Here is an 8,107-nt window from a genome sequence, read left to right on the forward strand (position 1 = left end):
CCCACGTGACTGTGTGTTGAACAAGAAAGCATGTTTATTGTGATGCAGAAGCGCCCTCGGGTTCTTTGGCAGGTGTAAGTTTTGTGGTTTTAACCCTGGACGCTGCCACTCAAGTCAGATGCATTCAAACCCACGATGGCTTTGTTTAATCCTGCCGGCTTTTTGACATGCTCTCTGCAACTGAAAACCAACAAAGCAGTGTCTCGATTATGATTCAGCAGTCAAGGTTTTCTTGCTCGCTCACTTTTTCCCCGTTGTTTTTCCCTTTTCTGACAAGTTCACGCCGAGGTTTTAAAGCAACCAGCCGAAAAAAACCAGCTGCTTTGAGGATTATCTAAACTTGTTGACGGAGTTTGAAGATGGATTTTGTTTAACAAACTTTGTCTTTTTAAGTAAAAAAGTGTCTACATCTACTTTATAAAAAAAACCGAGACAACTGGATGCCCTTTAAAACTTTGCTTCTATCAACCGCGAGTAGACGGGGAGGTTTAGTCTGCGTCCCTGGCTGCTTTGTTTGACTTCATTTTCCATCCGTCCGTTTTTTTCCTCTGTGTCCTTCCTGATAGGAAAAGTCTAATACACTGTAGAGTAGGCCACAAAGCGAGCTTATTTTCATGTGTCCGTCATCAGAGCACAAAGTACCAGACTCTGAATTTATTGCTGTTCATTCGGCAAAATACATTACGTACGACATCATCAGGATTTATGAAGGCACACGGTCATACATAAAAGACACAATCATGCTAAAAAACTAGGACGCCATGCTTGTAACAAAAGGGCAGACTGAGGCACTCCAGATCAGACAGAAAGCCTCCCTGTATGGCTTTCAGTAAAGATGGAGGATTTGAGTTTGAAGCCTTGGAGTCGAAACCAGGTGAGCTCACTGGTTTAATGAACCGTCTGTTTGTCCACGTTGTCTCATGTGTTGCATTTAGTGCTCCTCCTCCTATTGAGAAAAAGACATCTGCTGTCTTCTATAATCAATATTTCCACATTAATAATGAATCACATGACTATTAGTATGTTAAAAGGGGTCGGTCATGGTGAGAAACCTGCAGAGAATCATTACGTGGACTCTGCAGACTCAGCTTTGTGGAGCAACCTGCATAACTCCCTCATCGGCACTGCTTTTAGCTGCAGCGTTCAAGAAAGTCCACCAAAGAGAGAAGCACAGCTAGCAGCTAGTTGGTACAAATGCTAGTCATCAGAATGGAGCATCTAAAAAGCCAGATTTTCATTACTAAAGCTCGTTCAGGCCAAAAACGGAGCTAAAAGGCTAAATAAATATTGAACAGAAACATGAATAACTGGTTATAATGGTGCTTTATACCTCCTGGAGGAGTTAATAAGTAGCTGTTGTTAAAGTTGTTGATGTTGTGTTCATAGTTGATGGCAGAAGTTCTGGGTTTTTAGAGCAGATGTCAATTATAGTGAGCAAGAAATGCACATTGTATACATACATGTACATCATCTTATTTTTGTTTTTCTGTATTTGTTTTATTCCCTTTTTGCATGGTTTGGAAATTTTATTTATTCATTTCCACTATTTCTATCTCTCTCTCTATACATACATATATATATGTATTGTGTTTTATTCCTTATTCTTATTTATCTTGTTGTTTCGGTGCACAACACATTTCACTGCGCGTTATGTATAACTGTGTTTGTGGCCAATAAAAGACCTTCAGTCCTTGAAATCAGTTGATTGGCCGGTATCATTCACGCATTTATGTATAAAATGTTTTATTAAAAATGGAAAATGAGAAAGGTCACTGTTCATTAACCTCCCACTAATATATTTCACAAACTACTTAGCGCTTTATTGTGAAGACAAAGCTGCTCCACTGTGTGTTGTACTCTGCTACATGTGCTGCAGACAATGCAGAGTACTATCGCACCGTAAAGAATGGAGTTGGAATGAAAGTTTTCATTCTGCGTATATGAGACAACATACAGGGCAACATCAATAAATCTGTGGCCGGTCAGTATTAGCTAAATGATGTATTGGTTTAGAGCTCGTCTGCACTGCCTCCAAGCAGCCAAATAAATCAGTTAGTACATTCCTGTGTAACCAAGTCGCAGATACAAGCACTACAAATGTTGGCTTACATTAATCTGAAGGCCAATTAGTAACATCATCTGCTGCGAACCAGGTCTGCTTCTCAGCTCTTTGATATTCAAGCTTTTGTCTTTGGAGATAATTAAAATCATCTGTGCCAAACTTCAAGTGAATGGGCTAAATAAATAAGAATTAGCCCAAGAATCCAAACACATTTCCATCTCTTTAATTATGCAAAAAATGCACCTAATTTGACAAAGAAGTGAAACAAAACTGTGTTGTAGTTAAAATTCAGGACAGATTTGAGCTTCAAAACAAGTACAAAACTAAGATTTTAATGTGTGTTTCTATTACATGACTACAGCTTTTCAGTTGGACCTAAACACATCACCAGCATTCACAGGGGCACACAGTTTTTTTTTCCCCCCCCATTCCTTCTGTGTCTCAGTTGCCAGCTTGCAAAGTGAATAAATACCCTTAAGCACAGTAGACGGGTGAGCTGCGGGTCATTAAAGGTGTTCTCCGTTGTACAGTTCAAACTGATCGGGACAGCTTTGCATAGCAATGAGCGTCTACGTGTGAAGGAAGCATCGCAGCGAGAGGGTCCGGTCCTGGAGGAGCTGGAAGTCAAACAGCTGTCAGGGGATACAATTATGGTCATGTTCCCCCTGCCATCCCACAGTACATACTCAAATGTTGTGTGTCCCCCACCCCACCACCCCACCGCTCACCAAAACCTTCTCGCTGCAGTCAAGTTAAGCCACCTCGCCCGCAGCGTTTGTGAATATTTGAAAGTATTGCCGGAGGAAAGGAACGAGGCTGGCATTTCTCCTTCAAGAGAAGTGGCCCGGGTACCCTGGTGGCACAAAGTCTCTGCCTGAAAACACAGCAAAAGTCAAATACAAAAAGGTCCTCTGTGCCTTTGTCACTGCTCCAGTGTTTAAGAAAGTCTCCTGTGAGTTGTCGTAGCAGGTTCAAGAGCCTAAGTAACAGCGACAGAGAGGGTGAGCGAAGACAGTCGGCTGAAAGTGCAAACAAATAATCTTTTCAAAAGATCAGCGTCTCGTATTTTTTATCCGTTCGTCTGTGACGGAGCACATTAATCAACAGTGGCAAGTCAGTGAAGTAGATGTAAACTTGAGATTAGTTTCTGCCGTTTGAGGACTTTTAGACAAACCCAAAAATCTAAATAGAGATTTAATGTTAAACTCGTGAATTACGGAGAATGCAGTGACGTTTACTTCAACGCTGAAGCTGCCTCCCACACACCACCGATCACAGACCGGCAGACAGTCAGCGACAATCAAAGGAATCACCAACATATTATCATCACAAGACTTTTCTTATTACTGTTATTTATCTGTGAGAATGTTCTGTTCCTGTCATTTCTACCTGCCTTGTAAAGCCACTTTGTAATGGCAGATTTCAATATAAGTGCGTCATAAACAAACTTTATTTGTAGCTGATGATATACACCATGTTGTATTATTGCGGTAAGCCCTTTAAAACTCACAGAGATGCTAAGTACCAGCTGTCAGCAAAGACGTTCCGCAGCACAATCAGGTGAAGCTATTCATTTAGCCGAGCCCAGTCCCCACATTAACCCCGCTACAGCACGCCGGGGACTGAAATCACATACTGTACAATTACCATTAACAGTGTCCTGTTTACCTTTTATGCACCACTCGCCATGCTTTGCACAGCAACGGGAACAACGGGCCAAACTTTTACAACCACCGACCTCAAACTACAAAGCATTCAGCGGGATGTAAATTGCAAAGAACGGAACCCATCGATCTGGATTTAAAAGACTTCAGCAGCGGCCGTCAGTAGCATATGACTTGCAAATCCGTTACCTGAACACACCTTTTCAATTAAATGCATCTGAATGACAACATTTGGGGAAGACTGCTGACTACACCCAGTGACATGCAGGCCCTGCACCATGAAAATGGCAGTTTATCAGCTCAGAGGCTGAAGAGATTACCAGCTGGACGGGGATACCTGTCAGGACGAGATATGGGATTATTTGCCCCAAAGCCAATCATCACTGATTTACTTACGGTTACATTTGAAAAACGTGTTTGAAAAAGAGTTAAGGCTATTATTCTGGGGGGTGGGACTGTATTGTAGATTGATTAGAAAATCTAATTTATGTGAGATAATTAGTGACTTCAAAAGTACTATTAGCTTAATGAAGGTTAATAGAGGAGAAGCAACAAGTCTTGTGAGAAACAGGATTAATTACTGTCACCCAAATCTTATCAAGGAAAAAAAAAAACAAACACGTGCAAATGTCGTATTTGAGTTCAGGATCAGCGGGACAGTTCACATTTCAACACAGCTTTATATCTGAAGAGTCCAAGAAAACAGTCTGTGGCATTTATCAAGCAGCTGGCATGATTAAACCGAGTTAGTACTTTCTAGGGGTTTATCTTTGACGTAAAGAGTTGACATTTAGCACACAGGCGCATGAACTTGCCACCGACAAATCTGCACGACAGAAACTGGGATAAGACAACAACAGAGGTCTGGGAAATAACGTTATCGAGGTAAAAACAGAAACACGTTGGGCTGTCAAACTGTCGTCGGGTCAAACTACTTGTAACCGCATTTGACCCAAGATATTTGAGGTTTCAGATTTGTTTCTGTCCTCGTGGTTCTTGGGAATGTCTCATAATCACATTGACGTACTGGATTATGATCTCAGGAAGTAATATCGATGTAAACTCGATGCTATGGGTTTGGGTTAAAAGAGGATCCCACCAACTGGCCACCTGAATATGTAGGTAGGTTAAATGAAGTTGCATCTAAGATTTATTCAAGGATGGAAAAAACCTCACAATAGCTATCAAAAAATGTTTTACACATGCAACTAGGTGTCCAGCTGGACTCCAGTGGCTGCCATCCTTGTTCAGAACTCAGTCAGAGTTGTGGAACTCTTTCTCATGATGTAAAATGAAATCTTGTCCTCCTGCATATTTCGTGACACGCAGTGGACCACTTCACAACTTTAAGTTAACCTAATTATAGCCAGATTACGAGTACAAAACATTACATTTCCCAGATATTTGGTCAGCACCAACGCTGAAGGGCTGAGTCCCCTGGATGTGCAGAAATATACATTACCCCCCCAAAACCAAAACCACCATTAGTCTGCAAGGTTCAGCAAGGAATAGGGTATGTACTGTATGCAGCAGAGAACTTAATTTCTAACCCACATAATAAAACAACAGCTTTGACATTTTAAAGGTGATGATGAGCACACAAGCATACAGTGCAGCAGAAAGACTGAAGGTCTCAAGGTTTCCATTCAGTTTACAGCAGTGAACAGTAATCAGCAGCTTGGCAGAAGGAAATGTGACATAAAGAACAACAAATCAAGCTGTACATTAACCATGATGACACCAACAGAAACACACTGGCAAGTATGTGATGCTTGATGCATGGCAAAAGCCATGTTCAGCTTGGCAAGAGGACACAGCTATAGGGTATAATTATGTCAGAGAGCTGCGTTCAAGACAACAGCACTGGAAAGAAACCTTAGTTTGCAGGGAGCCAAACAGCAACAATCAAGCTGGACAGTAAAGATGGCTCACAACCAACTCACATTTATGCAGCAGCACATATCAAATCATGAGCACTGAATGTGTCGTATCACCAATCAGCAAGTCCAGGAAGTGAACGTCCAGGTTAAACCAACACTGCATGTGGGTGAATCCAGCTGTAAAATAACACCACAGAGCAACACAACAGCCAACATGAAGAGCCAAAACATGAGCTTAGAAACACCAGAAACTCACCTTGATGAAGAGAAGCTGTGATATTGGACCCATGGGAACCAGGAAACTCCAGGTGAAGGTTGTGTTTGAGGCCACAGCTGCTCTGATTAAAATCTAATCAACAGAAGAGCAGCGCAAATATCCTCATTTCTCCCACAAAGTCTCCTGGAGCTGGGTGTTGGCAGGCGAGCTCCAGTAAACCCGTGCATGTGGATATTAGCAACAAGTGTCTGCAGCAGCTACCAAACAAAACAGAGCAGAGGAGCAAGAGGAGAACTCACGGCTTCCAAAACAGTGCACTGGATTTGCCTTCAAGCTGCCTGACTGAATCATGTTCCCACCCTGAGCTGGTTAACTAACTTTGCTGCTCTCAGGTCACCAGATCTTTCCTCATGTGTTTGACTTGTCACAGGTGGAATTAATAACTTTAATGGCGTCTCATTGGTACAACAGAAGCTGTCCTCAGACACCATTAACACACCTGTAGGGTTTCCTGGTGGTCCTGGTTCAAATGTGTGCCGCGAAAACAAGCAGATGTTGTTGAAAAACCTAACAAAGGAATGACAATTATGATAACTATGTCATGTTTAAAATCTAAAATATTTTTAGGTGGACGTTTGAGGATTATAAAAGAAGAAGAACCATATAAACAATCCAATTACACAATAAAGGACATGTAAAATGCTGTAGTCTCTACTGTAAATACCTGCTTTTCTTCATAGTCTTTGCTTTAATATTGTATACTTTATATTTATCTTTCCCTTCACTTCATTCTTTTACTTGTGTATTGCTGCCACAGAGGATGCTACAACAATATGTCACTGCTGTAACACTTCTCTGTTTAATATTGCTTTCACAGTGAAATAAAGAACTGTTCTACGATTCTATTTATACGTTTACATGCTTTGAAAATATTGACAGGGACAATTTATTTTTATTTCATTTTATTCTATTTTATTTTGGTTTGTAAAAATCCACATCCATTGGGGGAAAATAAAGAAAAAAGGACTGATTTTGGAAATTTTTGTCAGGACCTGCATCAGCGTAGCATCACCATAAAAAGTCTGACAAATTATCTATGGACCAACGGTATTTTATTCTCAATTACGTATCACTTTACTTTGTTGGTTGGTTGGTAGGTTTACTTGCTTGTTTTGGTGTATAATCTCCCGACATGGACACCTTTGTTCGTGCAGACCTCTGTGCAGGCTGAGAGACTAATACATGTTCTCCAGGAGATTTTCAGTCATTTAACTGTCTTGCTTAGACAATAATATCAAGAATTAACCTCACATAAGCGTCTGTTTACAGGTTATGTGGAGTAATATTGCTTATTTCTGGTTGAAAAATGAGACTGGCCCATCATAAGTGCTGTTCAATACTATGTTGACAACTGTATGCCGTCAGATAATTGGTGTATAGATGACGAAAACTCTTAGGGGTTGAAAAGTTCTTAGTTTGGTTGATTATCTGAACCAATATTCAGCATTTTTCTGATTGTTGCTCTTTTTTTCTCAGTCACTTCCTGATAAATCAAATTCTACACTTCTACAGTTTCATTTAGCAGACGCTTTAATCCAAAGAAACGTACATCTGAGAGCAGATGCACAAGCAAGGATCTAGTCAGGAGAAAACAATCTGGATAAGTGCCACAGAACAAATTCAAGTGTGATAGGGCATTGATGCCAATAGCAGGCTGTGTGGGAGGTAAAAGGATTTTATTATTTTTTTGTTTATTATTTTTTTGTTTTATGTTTGTTTTCGGGCAGTCAATTTAAAAATCAAAAAGTCAAATTAACTTACACGACTTTCTCTTTGTGGTCTCGAGCAACGTCCCACCTGCAGCACATCTGGTTACACATCATAGGTAACAGACGATCAACACTGAAGTATAAATGCTAAAAAGTTCTCCTTCAGTTAAACATAAAGAACATGAAGTTTTTTGTTGGAAGTTGTGTTTTTCTAACTTTTGACACCAGTATTTTCATTTTTGCTGCAAACGTACATCAGTTCCAAATATCAGTCTCTCTCGATTCATAATAATCAACATCAGTATCAACCCTGAAATAAACCTATCAGTTGACTACAAGTTTGAAAATCAAAAATCATGCTAAAATCCCCGTATCACATGACAGCAGTTCATTGTGCATTGTGGGTAATGTAGGCACCAGGTTTAGATAGATAGATAGATAGATAGATAGATAGATAGATAGATAGATAGATAGATAGATAGATAGATAGATAGATAGATAGATAGATAGATAGA

The sequence above is a fragment of the Stegastes partitus genome, unplaced genomic scaffold, assembly GCF_000690725.1.
Source record: "Stegastes partitus isolate 25-593 unplaced genomic scaffold, Stegastes_partitus-1.0.2 Scaffold1226, whole genome shotgun sequence".
NCBI lineage: Eukaryota > Metazoa > Chordata > Actinopteri > Pomacentridae > Stegastes > Stegastes partitus.